Raw genomic sequence first — 22,939 nt, forward strand, 5'->3', positions numbered from 1 at the left:
CGTTATGTAGTATTACGTTATAACGTATAACGTCATATACTATGACGTTATAACATGTAAGGTTATGTAGTGTGACGTTACAATGTATGACGTTATGTAGTATTACGTTATAGCGTATGACGTTATGTAGTATTACGTTATAACGTGTAACGTTATATAATATGACGTTCTAACATGTAACGTTAGGTAATGTGAGGTTATAACGTATGACGTTATGTAACATTACTTCATAACGTATAACGTTATATACTATGACGTTATAATATGTAACGTTATATAGTCTGACGTTATAAGGTATGTCGTTATGTAGTATTACGTCATAACGTATAACGTTGTATACTATGACGTTATAACGTATAACGTTAAGTAGTATTACGTTATAGCGTATGACGTTATGTAATATTACGTCATAACGTATAACGTTATATACTATGACGTTCTAACATGTAACGTTAGGTAGTGTGACGTTATAACGTGTGGCGTTATGTAGTATAACGATAAAAGTTATAACGTTATGTAGTATTATGTTGTAACGTATAACGTTATATACTATGACGTTCTAACATGTAACGTTATGTAGTATTACGTCATAACGTATAACGTTATGTAGCCTTACGTCATAACGTATAACTTTATATACTATGACGTTATAACGTGTAACGTTATTTCGTGTGTCGTTATAACGCATAACGTTAAGTAGTAATACGTTATAGCGTATGACGTTATGTAGTATTGCGTTATAACGTATAACGTTATATAATATGACGTTCTAACATGTAACGTTAGGTAGTGTGAGGTTATAACGTATGACGTTATGTAATATTACGGCATAACGTATAACGTTATATACTATGACGTTGTAATATGTAACGTTATGTAGTGTGACGTTACAATGTATGACGTTATGTAGTATTACGTCATAACGTATAACGTTATGTAGTATCACGTTATAACGTATATCGTTATGTAGTATTACGTTATAGCGTATGACGTTATGTAGTATTACGTTATAACGTGTAACGTTATATAATATGACGTTATAATATGTAACGTTATGTAGTCTGACGTTATAAGGTATGTCGTTATGTAGTATTACGTCATAACGTATAACGTTATATACTATGACGTCATAACGTATAACGTTATATACTATGACGTTATAATATGTAACGTTAGGTAGTGTGAGGTTATAACGTATGACGTTATGTAATATTACGTCATAACGTATAACGTTATATACTATGACGTTATAATATGTAACGTTATATAGTCTGACGTTATAAGGTATGTCGTTATGTAGTATTACGTCATAACGTATAACGTTATATACTATGACGTCATAACGTATAACGTTATATACTATGACGTTATAAAGTATAACGTTATATACTATGACGTCATAACGTATAACGTTATATACTATGACGTCATAACGTATAACGTTATATACTATGACGTTATAACGTATAACGTTATATACTATGACGTCATAACGTATAACGTTATATACTATGACGTTATAATATGTAACGTTATATAGTGTGACGTTATAAGGTATGTCGTTATGTAGTATTACGTCATAACGTATAACGTTATGTAGTATCACGTTATAACGTATATCGTTATGTAGCCTTACGTCATAACGTATAACGTTATATACTATGACGTTATAACGTGTAAAGTTATTTCGTGTGTCGTTATAACGTATAACGTTAAGTAGTATTACGTTATAGCGTATGACGTTATGTAGTATTACGTTATAACGTATAACGTTATATAATATGACGTTCTAACATGTAACGTTAGTTAGTGTGAGGTATAACGTATGACGTTATGTAGAATTACGTCATAACGTATAACGTTATATACTATGACTTTATAATATGTAACGTTATATAGTCTGACGTTATAAGGTATGTCGTTATGTAGTATTACGTCATAATGTATAACGTTGTATACTATGACGTTATAACGTGCAACGTTATTTCGTGTGTCGTTATAACGTATAACGTTAAGTAGTATTACGTTATAGCGTATGACGTTATGTAGTATTACGTTATAACGTATAACGTTATATACTATGACGTTCTAACATGAAACGTTAGGTAGTGTGACGTTATAACGTATGGCGTTATGTAGTATAACGATAAAAGTTATAAAGTTATGTAGTATTATGTTGTAACGTATAACGTTATATACTATGACGTTCTAACATGTAACGTTATGTAGTATTACGTCATAACGTATAACGTTATGTAGTATCACGTTATAACGTATATCGTTATGTAGCCTTACGTCATAACGTATAACGTTATATACTATGACGTTATAACGTGTAACGTTATTTCGTGTGTCGATATAACGTATAACGTTAAGTAGTATTACGTTATAGCGTATGACGTTATGTAGTATTACGTTATAACGTATAACGTTATATACTATGACGTTCTAACATGTAACGTTATGTAGTATTACGTCATAACGTATAACGTTATGTGGTATCACGTTATAACGTATATCGTTATGTAGCCTTACGTCATAACGTAATACGTTATATACTATGACGTTATAACGTGTAACGTTATTTCGTGTGTCGTTATAACGCATAACGTTAAGTAGTAATACGTTAGAGCGTATGACGTTATGTAGTATTGCGTTATAACGTATAACGTTATATAATATGACGTTCTAACATGTAACGTTAGGTAGTGTGAGGTTATAACGTATGACGTTATGTAATATTACGGCATAACGTATAACGTTATATACTATGACGTTATAATATGTAACGTTATGTAGTGTGACGTTACAATGTATGACGTTATGTAGTATTACGTCATAACGTATAACGTTATGTAGTATCACGTTATAACGTATAACGTTATGTAGCCTTACGTCATAACGTATAACTTTATATACTATGACGTTATAACGTGTAACGTTATTTCGTGTGTCGTTATAACGCATAACGTTAAGTAGTAATACGTTAGAGCGTATGACGTTATGTAGTATTGCGTTATAACGTATAACGTTATATAATATGACGTTCTAACATGTAACGTTAGGTAGTGTGAGGTTATAACGTATGACGTTATGTAATATTACGGCATAACGTATAACGTTATATACTATGACGTTATAATATGTAACGTTATGTAGCGTGACGTTACAATGTATGACGTTATGTAGTATTACGTCATAACGTATAACGTTATGTAGTATCACGTTATAACGTATATCGTTATGTAGTATTACGTTATAGCGTATGACGTTATGTAGTATTACGTTATAACGTGTAACGTTATATACTATGACGTTATAACGTATAACGTTATATACTATGACGTCATAACGTATAACGTTATATACTATGACGTCATAACGTATAACGTTATATACTATGACGTTATAAAGTGTAACGTTATATACTATGACGTCATAACGTATAACGTTATATACTATGACGTTATAATATGTAACGTTATATAGTGTGATGTTATAAGGTATGTCGTTATGTAGTATTACGTCATAACGTATAACGTTATGTAGTATCACGTTATAACGTATATCGTTATGTAGCCTTACGTCATAACGTATAACGTTATATACTATGACGTTATAACGTGTAACGTTATTTCGTGTGTCGTTATAACGTATAACGTTAAGTTGTATTACGTTATAGCGTATGACGTTATGTAGTATTACGTTATAACGTATAACGTTATATAATATGACGTTCTAACATGTAACGTTAGTTAGTGTGAGGTATAACGTATGACGTTATGTAGAATTACGTCATAACGTATAACGTTATATACTATGTCGTTATAATATGTAACGTTATATAGTCTGACGTTATAAGGTATGTCGTTATGTAGTATTACGTCATAACGTATAACGTTATATACTATGACGTCATAACGTATAACGTTATATACTATGACGTCATAACGTATAACGTTATATACTATGACGTTATAACGTATAACGTTATATACTATGACGTCATAACGTATAACGTTATATACTATGACGTTATAATATGTAACGTTATATAGTGTGACGTTATAAGGTATGTCGTTATGTAGTATTACGTCATAACGTATAACGTTATGTAGTATCACGTTATAACGTATATCGTTATGTAGCCTTACGTCATAACGTATAACGTTATATACTATGACGTTATAACGTGTAACGTTATTTCGTGTGTCGTTATAACGTATAACGTTAAGTAGTATTACGTTATAGCGTATGACGTTATGTAGTATTACGTTGTAACGTATAACGTTATATACTATGACGTTCTAACATGTAACGTTATGTAGTATTACGTCATAACGTATAACGTTATGTAGTATCTCTTATAACGTATATCGTTATGTAGCCTTACGTCATAACGTATAACGTTATATACTGTGACGTTATAACGTGTAACGTTATTTCGTGTGTCGTTATAACGCATAACGTTAAGTAGTAATACGTTATAGCGTATGACGTTATGTAGTAACACGTTATAACGTATAACGTTATATAATATGACGTTCTAACATGTAACGTTAGGTAGTGTGAGGTTATAACGTATGACGTTATGTAATATTACGTCATAACGTATAACGTTATATACTATGACGTTCTAACATGTAACGTTAGGTAGTGTGACGTTATAACGTGTGGCGTTATGTAGTATAACGATAAAAGTTATAACGTTATGTAGTATTATGTTGTAACGTATAACGTTATATACTATGACGTTCTAACATGTAACGTTATGTAGTATTACGTCATAACGTATAACGTTATGTAGCCTTACGTCATATCGTATAACTTAATATACTATGACGTTATAACGTGTAACGTTATTTCGTGTGTCGTTATAACGCATAACGTTAAGTAGTAATACGTTAGAGCGTATGACGTTATGTAGTATTGCGTTATAACGTATAACGTTATATAATATGACGTTCTAACATGTAACGTTAGGTAGTGTGAGGTTATAACGTATGACGTTATGTAATATTACGGCATAACGTATAACGTTACATACTATGACGTTATAATATGTAACGTTATGTAGTGTGACGTTACAATGTATGACGTTATGTAGTATTACGTCATAACGTATAACGTTATGTAGTATCACGTTATAACGTATATCGTTATGTAGTATTACGTTATAGCGTATGACGTTATGTAGTATTACGTTATAACGTGTAACGTTATATAATATGACGTTATAATATGTAACGTTATATAGTCTGACGTTATAAGGTATGTCGTTATGTAGTATTACGTCATAACGTATAACGTTATATACTGTGACGTTATAACGTGTAACGTTATTTCGTGTGTCGTTATAACGCATAACGTTATGTAGTATTACGTTATAACGTATAACGTTATATACTATGACGTTCTAACATGTAACGTTATGTAGTGTGTCGTTATAACGTATAACGGTAAGTAGTATTACGTTATAGCGTATGACGTTATATAGTATTACGTTATAACGTATAACGTTATGGAGCCTTTCGTTATAACGTATATCGTTATATACTATGTCGTTAAGTAATACTACGTCATAATGTATGACGTTATGTATTATTACGTCATAACATATAACGTTATGTATTATCACGTTATAACGTATATCGTCATGTAGTCTGTCGTTATAACGTATGGCGTTATGTAGTATTACGTCATAACGTATAGCGTTATATACTATGACGTTATAACGTGTAATGTTATTTCGTGTGTCGTTATAATGTATAACGTTAAGTAGTGTTACGTTATGGCGTATGACGTTATATATTGTGACGTTATAACGTATGACGCTATGTAGTATTACGTTACAACGTATAACGTTATGTAGTATTACGTTACAATGCATGATGTTATATACTATGACGTTATAACTTGTAACGTTATGTAGTGTGACGTTATGTCGTATGTCGTTATGTAGTATTACGTCATAACGTAGAACGTTATATACTATGACGTTATAACGTGTAGCGTTATTTCGTGTGCGTTATAACGTATAACGTTAAGTAGTATTACGTTATAGCGTATGACGTTATGTAGTATTACGGTATAACGTATAACGTTATATACTATGACGTTATAACGTGTAATGTTATTTCCTGTGTCGTTATAATGTATAACGTTAAGTTGTATTACGTTATAGCTTATGACGTTATGTAGTATTTCGTTATAACGTGTAACGTTATATACTATGACGTTATAACATGTAATGTTAGGTAGTGTTAGGTTATAACGTATGACGTTATGTAGAATTACGTCATAACGTATAACGATATGTAGTATTACGTTATAGCGTATGACGTTATGTAGTATTACGTTATAACTCATAACGTTATGTAGTATTACGTTATAATGTATGACGTTATGTAGTATTACGTCATAACGTATAACGTAATATACTATGACGGTATAACGTGTAACGTTATGTAGTGTGACGATATAACGAATAACGTCATGTAGCATAACGTCATAACGAATAACGTTATGTAATATCACGTGATAACGTATATCGTTATGTATTATTACGTTATAGCGTATGACGTTATGTAGTATTACGTTATAACGTGAAACGTTATATACTATGACGTTATAACGTGAAACGTTATATACTATGACGTTCTAACATGTAACGTTAGGTAGTGTGAGGTTATAACGTATGACGTTATGTAGTATTACGTTATAACTCATAACGTTATGTAGTATTACGTTATAATGTATGACGTTATGTAGTATTACGTCATAACGTATAACGTATAACGTAATATACTATGACGGTATAACGTGTAACGTTATGTAGTGTGACGATATAGCGAATAACGTCATGTAGCATAACGTAATAACGAATAACGTCATGTAGCATAACGTAATAACGTATAACGTTATATAGTACTACGTTATAGCGTATGACGTTATGTAGTATTACGTTATAACTCATAACGTTATGTAGTATTACGTTATAATGTATGACGTTATGTAGTATTACGTCATAACGTATAACGTAATATACTATGACGGTATAACGTGTAACGTTATGTAGTGTGACGATATAACGAATAACGTCATGTAGCATAACGTCATAACGTATAACGTTATGTAATATCACGTGATAACGTATATCGTTATGTAGTATTACGTTATAGCGTATGACGCTATGTAGTATTACGTTATAACGTGAAACGTTATATACTATGACGTTATAACGTGAAACGTTATATACTATGACGTTATAACTTGAAACGTTATATACTATGACGTTCTAACATGTAACGTTAGGTAGTGTGAGGTTATAACGTATGACGTTATGTAGTATTACGTCATAACGTATAACGTTATATACTATGACGTTACAACGTGTAACGTTATTTCGTGTGTCGTTATAACGCATAACGTTAAGTAGTATTACGTTATAGCGTATGTCGTTATGTAGTATTACGTCATAACGTATAACGTTATATACTATGACGTTACCACGTGTAACGTTATTTCGTGTGTCGTTATAACGCATAACGTTAAGTAGTATTACGTTATAACGTATAACGTTATATACCATGACGTTCTACCATGTAACGTTAGGTAGTGTGAGGTTATAACGTATGACGTTATGTAGTATTACGTCATAGCGCATAACGTTATATACTATGACGTTATAATATGTAACGTTATATAGTCTGACGTCATAAGGTATGTCGTTATGTAGTATTACGTCATAACGTATAAGGTTATGTAGTATCACGTTATAACGTATATCGTTATGTAGCCTTACGTTATAGCGTATAACGTTATGTCGTACTACGATATAATGTATGACGTTATGTAGTATTTCGTCGTAACGTATAACATTATATACTATGACGTTATAACTTGTAAAGTTATGTAGTGTGTCGTTATAACGAATAACGTTATGTGGGCGTACGTTATAACGTGTAAGGTTATGTAGTGTGACGATATATCGAATGTCGTTGTGCAGTATTACGTTACATCGTATAACGTTATGTAGTATTACGTTATAATGTATGACGTCATGTACTAATACGTCATAACGTATAAAGTTGTATACTATGATGTCATAACGTATAACGTTATATACTATGACGTCATAACGTATAACGTTATATACTATGACGTCATAACGTATAACGTTATATACTATGACGTCATAACGTATAACGTTATATACTATGACGTCATAACGTATAACGTTATATACTATGACGTTATAACGTATAACGTTATATACTATGACGTCATAACGTATAACGTTATATACTATGATGTTACATCGTGTAACATTATGTAATGTGTCGTTATAACGTATAACCTTATGTAGAAACACGTAATAACGTATAACGTTATGTGGCCTTACGTTATAACGTAATAAGTTATATAATATGACGTTATAACATGTAACGTTATGTAGTGTGACGTTATAACGTATAACGTTATGTAGTATTACGTTATAATGTATGACGTCATGTACTAATACGTCATAACGTATAACGTTGTACACTATGATGTCATAACGTATAACGTTCTATACTATGACGTCATAACGTATAACGTTAGATACTATGACGTCATAACGTATAACGTTATATACTATGACGTCATAACGTATAACGTTATATACTATGACGTTATAACGTATAACGTTATATACTATGACGTCATAACGTATAACGTTATATACTATGACGTCATAACGTATAACGTTATATACTATGACGTCATAACGTATAACGTTATATACTATGACGTTATAACGTATAACGTTATATACTATGACGTCATAACGTATAACGTTATATACTATGATGTTACATCGTGTAACATTATGTAATGTGTCGTTATAACGTATAACCTTATGTAGAAACACGTAATAACGTATAACGTTATGTGGCCTTACGTTATAACGTAATAAGTTATATAATATGACGTTATAACATGTAACGTTATGTAGTGTGACGTTATAACGTATGACGTTATGTAATATTACGTTGTAACGTATAACGTTATGTAGTATTACGTTATAACGTATAACGTCATATACTATGACGTTATAACATGTAAGGTTATGTAGTGTGACGTTACAATGTATGACGTTATGTAGTATTACGTTATAGCGTATGACGTTATGTAGTATTACGTTATAACGTGTAACGTTATATAATATGACGTTCTAACATGTAACGTTAGGTAATGTGAGGTTATAACGTATGACGTTATGTAACATTACTTCATAACGTATAACGTTATATACTATGACGTTATAATATGTAACGTTATATAGTCTGACGTTATAAGGTATGTCGTTATGTAGTATTACGTCATAACGTATAACGTTGTATACTATGACGTTATAACGTGCAACGTTATTTCGTGTGTCGTTATAACGTATAACGTTAAGTAGTATTACGTTATAGCGTATGACGTTATGTAATATTACGTCATAACGTATAACGTTATATACTATGACGTTCTAACATGTAACGTTAGGTAGTGTGACGTTATAACGTGTGGCGTTATGTAGTATAACGATAAAAGTTATAACGTTATGTAGTATTATGTTGTAACGTATAACGTTATATACTATGACGTTCTAACATGTAACGTTATGTAGTATTACGTCATAACGTATAACGTTATGTAGCCTTACGTCATAACGTATAACTTTATATACTATGACGTTATAACGTGTAACGTTATTTCGTGTGTCGTTATAACGCATAACGTTAAGTAGTAATACGTTAGAGCGTATGACGTTATGTAGTATTGCGTTATAACGTATAACGTTATATAATATGACGTTCTAACATGTAACGTTAGGTAGTGTGAGGTTATAACGTATGACGTTATGTAATATTACGGCATAACGTATAACGTTATATACTATGACGTTGTAATATGTAACGTTATGTAGTGTGACGTTACAATGTATGACGTTATGTAGTATTACGTCATAACGTATAACGTTATGTAGTATCACGTTATAACGTATATCGTTATGTAGTATTACGTTATAGCGTATGACGTTATGTAGTATTACGTTATAACGTGTAACGTTATATAATATGACGTTATAATATGTAACGTTATGTAGTCTGACGTTATAAGGTATGTCGTTATGTAGTATTACGTCATAACGTATAACGTTATATACTATGACGTCATAACGTATAACGTTATATACTATGACGTTATAATATGTAACGTTAGGTAGTGTGAGGTTATAACGTATGACGTTATGTAATATTACGTCATAACGTATAACGTTATATACTATGACGTTATAATATGTAACGTTATATAGTCTGACGTTATAAGGTATGTCGTTATGTAGTATTACGTCATAACGTATAACGTTATATACTATGACGTTATAAAGTATAACGTTATATACTATGACGTCATAACGTATAACGTTATATACTATGACGTCATAACGTATAACGTTATATACTATGACGTTATAACGTATAACGTTATATACTATGACGTCATAACGTATAACGTTATATACTATGACGTTATAATATGTAACGTTATATAGTGTGACGTTATAAGGTATGTCGTTATGTAGTATTACGTCATAACGTATAACGTTATGTAGTATCACGTTATAACGTATATCGTTATGTAGCCTTACGTCATAACGTATAACGTTATATACTATGACGTTATAACGTGTAAAGTTATTTCGTGTGTCGTTATAACGTATAACGTTAAGTAGTATTACGTTATAGCGTATGACGTTATGTAGTATTACGTTATAACGTATAACGTTATATAATATGACGTTCTAACATGTAACGTTAGTTAGTGTGAGGTATAACGTATGACGTTATGTAGAATTACGTCATAACGTATAACGTTATATACTATGACTTTATAATATGTAACGTTATATAGTCTGACGTTATAAGGTATGTCGTTATGTAGTATTACGTCATAACGTATAACGTTATATACTATGACGTCATAACGTATAACGTTATATACTATGACGTCATAACGTATAACGTTATATACTATGACGTCATAACGTATAACGTTATATACTATGACGTTATAACGTATAACGTTATATACTATGACGTCATAATGTATAACGTTATATACTATGACGTTATAATATGCAACGTTATATAGTGTGACGTTATAAGGTATGTCGTTATGTAGTATTACGTCATAATGTATAACGTTGTATACTATGACGTTATAACGTGCAACGTTATTTCGTGTGTCGTTATAACGTATAACGTTAAGTAGTATTACGTTATAGCGTATGACGTTATGTAGTATTACGTTATAACGTATAACGTTATATACTATGACGTTCTAACATGTAACGTTAGGTAGTGTGACGTTATAACGTATGGCGTTATGTAGTATAACGATAAAAGTTATAAAGTTATGTAGTATTATGTTGTAACGTATAACGTTATATACTATGACGTTCTAACATGTAACGTTATGTAGTATTACGTCATAACGTATAACGTTATGTAGTATCACGTTATAACGTATATCGTTATGTAGCCTTACGTCATAACGTATAACGTTATATACTATGACGTTATAACGTGTAACGTTATTTCGTGTGTCGATATAACGTATAACGTTAAGTAGTATTACGTTATAGCGTATGACGTTATGTAGTATTACGTTATAACGTATAACGTTATATACTATGACGTTCTAACATGTAACGTTATGTAGTATTACGTCATAACGTATAACGTTATGTGGTATCACGTTATAACGTATATCGTTATGTAGCCTTACGTCATAACGTAATACGTTATATACTATGACGTTATAACGCATAACGTTAAGTAGTAATACGTTATAGCGTATGACGTTATGGAGTAACACGTTATAACGTATAACGTTATATAATATGACGTTCTAACATGTAACGTTAGGTAGTGTGAGGTTATAACGTATGACGTTATGTAATATTACGTCATAGCGTATAACGTTATATACTATGACGTCATAACGCATAACGTTATATACTATGACGTAATAACGTATAACGTTATATACTATGACATTATAACGTATAACGTTATATACTATGACGTTATGATATGTAACGTTATGTAGTGTGACGTTGCAATGTATGACGTTATGTAGTATTACGTCATAACGTATAACGTTATGTAGTATCACGTTATAACGTATATCGTTATGTAGTATTATGTTATAGCGTATGACGTTATGTAGTATTACGTTATAACGTGTAACGTTATATAATATGACGTTATAATATGTAACGTTTTATAGTCTGACGTTATAAGGTATGTCGTTATGTAGTATTACGTCATAACGTATAACGTTATGTAGTATCACGTTATAACGTATATCGTTATGTAGCCTTACGTTATAGCGTATAACGTTATGTCTTACTACGATATAATGTATGATGTTATGTAGCATTTCGTCATAACGTATAACATTATATACTATGACATTATAACTTGTAAAGTTATGTAGTGTGTCGTTATAACGAATAACGTTATGTGGGCGTACGTTATAACGTGTAAGGTTATGTAGTGTGACGATATAACGAATGTCGTTGTGCAGTATTACGTTACATCGTATAACGTTATGTAGTATTACGTTATAATGTATGACGTCATGTACTAATACGTCATAACGTATAACGTTGTATACTATGATGTCATAACGTATAACGTTATATACTATGACGTCATAACGTATAACGTTAGATACTATGACGTCATAACGTATAACGTTATATACTATGACGTCATAACGTATAACGTATAACGTTATATACTATGACGTTATAACGTATAACGTTATATACTATGACGTCATAACGTATAACGTTATATACTATGATGTTACATCGTGTAACATTATGTAATGTGTCGTTATAACGTATAACCTTATGTAGAAATACGTAATAACGTATAACGTTATGTGGCCTTACTTTATAACGTAATAAGTTATATAATATGACGTTATAACATGTAACGTTAAGTAGCATTACGTTATAACGTATGACGTTATGTAATATTACGTTGTAACGTATAACGTTATGTAGTATTACGTTATAACGTATAACGTCATATACTATGACGTTATAACATGTAAGGTTATGTAGTGTGACGTTACAATGTATGACGTTATGTAGTATTACGTTATAGCGTATGACGTTATGTAGTATTACGTTATAACGTGTAACGTTATATAATATGACGTTCTAACATGTAACGTTAGGTAGTGTGACGTTATAACGTGTGGCGTTATGTAGTATAACGATAAAAGTTATAACGTTATGTAGTATTATGTTGTAACGTATAACGTTATATACTATGACGTTCTAACATGTAACGTTATGTAGTATTACGTCATAACGTATAACGTTATGTAGCCTTACGTCATAACGTATAACTTTATATACTATGACGTTATAACGTGTAACGTTATTTCGTGTGTCGTTATAACGCATAACGTTAAGTAGTAATACGTTAGAGCGTATGACGTTATGTAGTATTGCGTTATAACGTATAACGTTATATAATATGACGTTCTAACATGTAACGTTAGGTAGTGTGAGGTTATAACGTATGACGTTATGTAATATTACGGCATAACGTATAACGTTATATACTATGACGTTATAATATGTAACGTTATGTAGTGTGACGTTACAATGTATGACGTTATGTAGTATTACGTCATAACGTATAACGTTATGTAGTATCACGTTATAACGTATATCGTTATGTAGTATTACGTCATAACGTGTAACGTTATTTCGTGTGTCGTTATAACGCATAACGTTAAGTAGTAATACGTTAGAGCGTATGACGTTATGTAGTATTGCGTTATAACGTATAACGTTATATAATATGACGTTCTAACATGTAACGTTAGGTAGTGTGAGGTTATAACGTATGACGTTATGTAATATTACGGCATAACGTATAACGTTATATACTATGACGTTATAATATGTAACGTTATATAGTCTGACGTTATAAGGTATGTCGTTATGTAGTATTACGTCATAACGTATAGCGTTGTATACTATGACGTCATAACGTATAACGTTATATACTATGACGTTATAATATGTAACGTTAGGTAGTGTGAGGTTATAACGTACGACGTTATGTAATATTACGTCATAACGTATAACGTTATATACTATGACGTTATAATATGTAACGTTAGGTAGTGTGAGGTTATAACGTATGACGTTATGTAATATTACGTCATAACGTATAACGTTATATACTATGACGTTATAATATGTAACGTTAGGTAGTGTGAGGTTATAACGTATGACGTTATGTAATATTACGTCATAACGTATAACGTTATATACTATGACGTTCTAACATGTAACGTTATGTAGTATTACGTCATAACGTATAACGTTATGTAGTATCACGTTATAACGTATATCGTTATGTAGCCTTACGTCATAACGTATAACGTTATATACTATGACGTTATAACGTGTAACGTTATTTCGTGTGTCGATAAAACGTATAACGTTAAGTAGTATTACGTTATAGCGTATGACGTTATGTAGTATTACGTTATAACGTATAACGTTATATACTATGACGTTCTAACATGTAACGTTATGTAGTATTACGTCATAACGTATAACGTTATGTAGTATCACGTTATAACGTATATCGTTATGTAGCCTTACGTCATAACGTATAACGTTATATACTATGACGTTATAACGTGTAACGTTATTTCGTGTGTCGTTATAACGCATAACGTTAAGTAGTAATACGTTATAGCGTATGACGTTATGTAGTAACACGTTATAACGTATAACGTTATATAATATGACGTTCTAACATGTAACGTTAGGTAGTGTGAGGTTATAACGTATGACGTTATGTAATATTACGTCATAACGTATAACGTTATATACTATGACGTTCTAACATGTAACGTTAGGTAGTGTGACGTTATAACGTATAACGTTATGTAGTATCACGTTATAACGTATATCGTTATGTAGCCTTACGTCATAACGTATAACGTTATATACTATGACGTTATAACGTGCAACGTTATTTCGTGTGTCGTTATAACGTATAACGTTAAGTAGTATTACGTTATAGCGTATGACGTTATGTAGTATTACGTTATAACGTATAACGTTATTTACTATGACGTTCTAACATGTAACGATATGTAGTATTACGTCATAACGTATAACGTTATGTAGTATCACGTTATAACGTATATCGTTATGTAGTATTACGTTATAGCGTATGACGATATGTAGTATTACGTTATAACGTGTAACGTTATATAATATGACGTTATAATATGTAACGTTATATAGTCTGACGTCATAAGGTATGTCGTTATGTAGTATTACGTCATAACGTATAACGTGATATACTATGACGTTATAACGTGCAACGTTATTTCGTGTGTCGTTATAACGTATAACGTTAAGTAGTATTACGTTATAGCGTATGACGTTATGTAGTATTACGTTATAACGTATAACGTTATATACTATGACGTTCTAACATGTAACGTTAGGTAGTGTGACGTGATAACGTATGGCGTTATGTAGTATAACGATAAAAGTTATAACGTTATGTAGAATTATGTTGTAACGTATAACGTTATATACTATGACGTTCTAACATGTAACGTTATGTAGTATTACGTCATAACGTATAACGTTATGTAGTATCACGTTATAACGTATATCGTTATGTAGTCTTACGTCATAACGTATAACGTTATATACTATGACGTTATAACGTGCAACGTTATTTCGTGTGTCGTTATAACGTATAACGTTAAGTAGTATTACGTTATAGCGTATGACGTTATGTAGTATTACGTTATAACGTATAACGTTATTTACTATGACGTTCTAACATGTAACGATATGTAGTATTACGTCATAACGTATAACGTTATGTAGTATCACGTTATAACGTATATCGTTATGTAGCCTTACGTCATAACGTATAACGTTATATACTATGACGTTATAACGTGTAACGTTATTTCGTGTGTCGTTATAACGTATAACGTTATGTAGTATTACGTCATAACATAAAACGTTATATACTATGACGTTATAACGTGTAGCGTTATTTCGTGTGCGTTATAACGTATAACGTTAAGTAGTATTACGTTATAGCGTATGACGTTATGTAGTATTACGTTATAACGTATAACGTTATATACTATGACGTTATAACGTGTAATGTTATTTCGTGTGTCGTTATAATGTATAACGTTAAGTAGTATTACGTTATAGCGTATGACGTTATGTAGTATTACGTTATAACGTATAACGTTATATACTATGACGTTATAACATGTAACGTTAGGTAGTGTGACGTTATAACGTGTGGCGTTATGTAGTATAACGATAAAAGTTATAACGTTATGTAGTATTATGTTGTAACGTATAACGTTATATACTATGACGTTCTAACATGTAACGTTATGTAGTATTACGTCATAACGTATAACGTTATGTAGCCTTACGTCATAACGTATAACTTTATATACTATGACGTTATAACGTGTAACGTTATTTCGTGTGTCGTTATAACGCATAACGTTAAGTAGTAATACGTTAGAGCGTATGACGTTATGTAGTATTGCGTTATAACGTATAACGTTATATAATATGACGTTCTAACATGTAACGTTAGGTAGTGTGAGGTTATAACGTATGACGTTATGTAATATTACGGCATAACGTATAACGTTATATACTATGACGTTATAATATGTAACGTTATGTAGTGTGACGTTACAATGTATGACGTTATGTAGTATTACGTCATAACGTATAACGTTATGTAGTACCACGTTATAACGTATATCGTTATGTAGCCTTACGTCATAACGTATAACGTTATAAACTATGACGTTATAACGTGTAACGTTATTTCGTGTGTCGTTATAACGCATAACGTTAAGTAGTAATACGTTATAGCGTATGACGTTATGTAGTAACACGTTATAACGTATAACGTTATATAATATGACGTTCTAACATGTAACGTTAGGTAGTGTGAGGTTATAACGTATGACGTTATGTAATATTACGTCATAACGTATAACGTTATATACTATGACGTTCTAACATGTAACGTTAGGTAGTGTGACGTTATAACGTGTGGCGTTATGTAGTATAACGATAAAAGTTATAACGTTATGTAGTATTATGTTGTAACGTATAACGTTATATACTATGACGTTCTAACATGTAACGTTATGTAGTATTACGTCATAACGTATAACGTTATGTAGCCTTACGTCATATCGTATAACTTTATATACTATGACGTTATAACGTGTAACGTTATTTCGTGTGTCGTTATAACGCATAACGTTAAGTAGTAATACGTTAGAGCGTATGACGTTATGTAGTATTGCGTTATAACGTATAACGTTATATAATATGACGTTCTAACATGTAACGTTAGGTAGTGTGAGGTTATAACGTATGACGTTATGTAATATTACGGCATAACGTATAACGTTATATACTATGACGTTATAATATGTAACGTTATGTAGTGTGACGTTACAATGTATGACGTTATGTAGTATTACGTCATAACGTATAACGTTCTGTAGTATCACGTTATAACGTATATCGTTATGTAGTATTACGTTATAGCGTATGACGTTATGTAGTATTACGTTATAACGTGTAACGTTATATAATATGACGTTATAATATGTAACGTTATATAGTCTGACGTTATAAGGTATGTCGTTATGTAGTATTACGTCATAACGTATAACGTTATATACTATGACGTCATAACGTATAACGTTATATACTATGACGTTATAATATGTAACGTTAGGTAGTGTGAGGTTATAACGTATGACGTTATGTAATATTACGTCATAACGTATAACGTTATATACTATGACGTTATAATATGTAACGTTATATAGTCTGACGTTATAAGGTATGTCGTTATGTAGTATTACGTCATAACGTATAACGTTATATACTATGACGTCATAACGTATAACGTTATATACTATGACGTTATAATATGTAACGTTATATAGTGTGACGTTATAAGGTATGTCGTTATGTAGTATTACGTCATAACGTATAACGTTATGTAGTATCACGTTATAACGTATATCGTTATGTAGCCTTACGTCATAACGTATAACGTTATATACTATGACGTTATAACGTGTAACGTTATTTCGTGTGTCGTTATAACGTATAACGTTAAGTAGTATTACGTTATAGCGTATGACGTTATGTAGTATTACGTTATAACGTATAACGTTATATAATATGACGTTCTAACATGTAACGTTAGGTAGTGTGACGTTATAACGTATGGCGTTATGTAGTATAACGATAAAAGTTATAAAGTTATGTAGTATTATGTTGTAACGTATAACGTTATATACTATGACGTTCTAACATGTAACGTTATGTAGTATTACGTCATAACGTATAACGTTATGTAGTATCACGTTATAACGTATATCGTTATGTAGCCTTACGTCATAACGTATAACGTTATATACTATGACGTTATAACGTGTAACGTTATTTCGTGTGTCGATATAACGTATAACGTTAAGTAGTATTACGTTATAGCGTATGACGTTATGTAGTATTACGTTATAACGTATAACGTTATATACTATGACGTTCTAACATGTAACGTTATGTAGTATTACGTCATAACGTATAACGTTATGTAGTATCTCTTATAACGTATATCGTTATGTAGCCTTACGTCATAACGTATAACGTTATATACTGTGACGTTATAACGTGTAACGTTATTTCGTGTGTCGTTATAACGCATAACGTTAAGTAGTAATACGTTATAGCGTATGACGTTATGTAGTAACACGTTATAACGTATAACGTTATATAATATGACGTTCTAACATGTAACGTTAGGTAGTGTGAGGTTATAACGTATGACGTTATGTAATATTACGTCATAACGTATAACGTTATATACTATGACGTTCTAACATGTAACGTTAGGTAGTGTGACGTTATAACGTATAACGTTATGTAGTATCACGTTATAACGTATATCGTTATGTAGCCTTACGTCATAACGTATAACGTTATATACTATGACGTTATAACGTGCAACGTTATTTCGTGTGTCGTTATAACGTATAACGTTAAGTAGTATTACGTTATAGCGTATGACGTTATGTAGTATTACGTTATAACGTATAACGTTATTTACTATGACGTTCTAACATGTAACGATATGTAGTATTACGTCATAACGTATAACGTTATGTAGTATCACGTTATAACGTATATCGTTATGTAGTATTACGTTATAGCGTATGACGATATGTAGTATTACGTTATAACGTGTAACGTTATATAATATGACGTTATAATATGTAACGTTATATAGTCTGACGTCATAAGGTATGTCGTTATGTAGTATTACGTCATAACGTATAACGTGATATACTATGACGTTATAACGTGCAACGTTATTTCGTGTGTCGTTATAACGTATAACGTTAAGTAGTATTACGTTATAGCGTATGACGTTATGTAGTATTACGTTATAACGTATAACGTTATTTACTATGACGTTCTAACATGTAACGATATGTAGTATTACGTCATAACGTATAACGTTATGTAGTATCACGTTATAACGTATATCGTTATGTAGCCTTACGTCATAACGTATAACGTTATATACTATGACGTTATAACGTGTAACGTTATTTCGTGTGTCGTTATAACGTATAACGTTATGTAGTATTACGTCATAACATATAACGTTATATACTATGACGTTATAACGTGTAGCGTTATTTCGTGTGCGTTATAACGTATAACGTTAAGTAGTATTACGTTATAGCGTATGACGTTATGTAGTATTACGTTATAACGTATAACGTTATATACTATGACGTTATAACGTGTAATGTTATTTCGTGTGTCGTTATAATGTATAACGTTAAGTAGTATTACGTTATAGCGTATGACGTTATGTAGTATTACGTTATAACGTATAACGTTATATACTATGACGTTATAACATGTAACGTTAGGTAGTGTGACGTTATAACGTGTGGCGTTATGTAGTATAACGATAAAAGTTATAACGTTATGTAGTATTATGTTGTAACGTATAACGTTATATACTATGACGTTCTAACATGTAACGTTATGTAGTATTACGTCATAACGTATAACGTTATGTAGCCTTACGTCATAACGTATAACTTTATATACTATGACGTTATAACGTGTAACGTTATTTCGTGTGTCGTTATAACGCATAACGTTAAGTAGTAATACGTTAGAGCGTATGACGTTATGTAGTATTGCGTTATAACGTATAACGTTATATAATATGACGTTCTAACATGTAACGTTAGGTAGTGTGAGGTTATAACGTATGACGTTATGTAATATTACGGCATAACGTATAACGTTATATACTATGACGTTATAATATGTAACGTTATGTAGTGTGACGTTACAATGTATGACGTTATGTAGTATTACGTCATAACGTATAACGTTATGTAGTACCACGTTATAACGTATATCGTTATGTAGCCTTACGTCATAACGTATAACGTTATAAACTATGACGTTATAACGTGTAACGTTATTTCGTGTGTCGTTATAACGCATAACGTTAAGTAGTAATACGTTATAGCGTATGACGTTATGTAGTAACACGTTATAACGTATAACGTTATATAATATGACGTTCTAACATGTAACGTTAGGTAGTGTGAGGTTATAACGTATGACGTTATGTAATATTACGTCATAACGTATAACGTTATATACTATGACGTTCTAACATGTAACGTTAGGTAGTGTGACGTTATAACGTGTGGCGTTATGTAGTATAACGATAAAAGTTATAACGTTATGTAGTATTATGTTGTAACGTATAACGTTATATACTATGACGTTCTAACATGTAACGTTATGTAGTATTACGTCATAACGTATAACGTTATGTAGCCTTACGTCATATCGTATAACTTTATATACTATGACGTTATAACGTGTAACGTTATTTCGTGTGTCGTTATAACGCATAACGTTAAGTAGTAATACGTTAGAGCGTATGACGTTATGTAGTATTGCGTTATAACGTATAACGTTATATAATATGACGTTCTAACATGTAACGTTAGGTAGTGTGAGGTTATAACGTATGACGTTATGTAATATTACGGCATAACGTATAACGTTATATACTATGACGTTATAATATGTAACGTTATGTAGTGTGACGTTACAATGTATGACGTTATGTAGTATTACGTCATAACGTATAACGTTCTGTAGTATCACGTTATAACGTATATCGTTATGTAGTATTACGTTATAGCGTATGACGTTATGTAGTATTACGTTATAACGTGTAACGTTATATAATATGACGTTATAATATGTAACGTTATATAGTCTGACGTTATAAGGTATGTCGTTATGTAGTATTACGTCATAACGTATAACGTTATATACTATGACGTCATAACGTATAACGTTATATACTATGACGTTATAATATGTAACGTTAGGTAGTGTGAGGTTATAACGTATGACGTTATGTAATATTACGTCATAACGTATAACGTTATATACTATGACGTTATAATATGTAACGTTATATAGTCTGACGTTATAAGGTATGTCGTTATGTAGTATTACGTCATAACGTATAACGTTATATACTATGACGTCATAACGTATAACGTTATATACTATGACGTCATAACGTATAACGTTATATACTATGACGTTATAACGTATAACGTTATATACTATGACGTCATAACGTATAACGTTATATACTATGACGTCATAACGTATAACGTTATATACTATGACGTTATAACGTATAACGTTATATACTATGACGTCATAACGTATAACGTTATATACTATGACGTTATAATATGTAACGTTATATAGTGTGACGTTATAAGGTATGTCGTTATGTAGTATTACGTCATAACGTATAACGTTATGTAGTATCACGTTATAACGTATATCGTTATGTAGCCTTACGTCATAACGTATAACGTTATATACTATGACGTTATAACGTGTAAAGTTATTTCGTGTGTCGTTATAACGTATAACGTTAAGTAGTATTACGTTATAGCGTATGACGTTATGTAGTATTACGTTATAACGTATAACGTTATATAATATGACGTTCTAACATGTAACGTTAGTTAGTGTGAGGTATAACGTATGACGTTATGTAGAATTACGTCATAACGTATAACGTTATATACTATGACGTTATAATATGTAACGTTATATACTATGACGTTATAATATGTAACGTTATATAGTCTGACGTTATAAGGTATGTCGTTATGTAGTATTACGTCATAACGTAGAACGTTATATACTATGACGTTATAACGTGTAGCGTTATTTCGTGTGCGTTATAACGTATAACGTTAAGTAGTATTACGTTATAGCGTATGACGTTATGTAGTATTACGGTATAACGTATAACGTTATATACTATGACGTCATAACGTATAACGTTATATACTATGACGTTATAACGTATAACGTTATATACTATGACGTCATAACGTATAACGTTATATACTATGACGTTATAATATGTAACGTTATATAGTGTGACGTTATAAGGTATGTCGTTATGTAGTATTACGTCATAACGTATAACGTTATGTAGTATCACGTTATAACGTATATCGTTATGTAGCCTTACGTCATAACGTATAACGTTATATACTATGACGTTATAACGTGTAACGTTATTTCGTGTGTCGTTATAACGTATAACGTTAAGTAGTATTACGTTATAGCGTATGACGTTATGTAGTATTACGTTATAACGTATAA

Source organism: Bombus affinis, chromosome 8 (assembly GCF_024516045.1).
Source record: "Bombus affinis isolate iyBomAffi1 chromosome 8, iyBomAffi1.2, whole genome shotgun sequence".
Lineage (NCBI taxonomy): Eukaryota > Metazoa > Arthropoda > Insecta > Hymenoptera > Apidae > Bombus > Bombus affinis.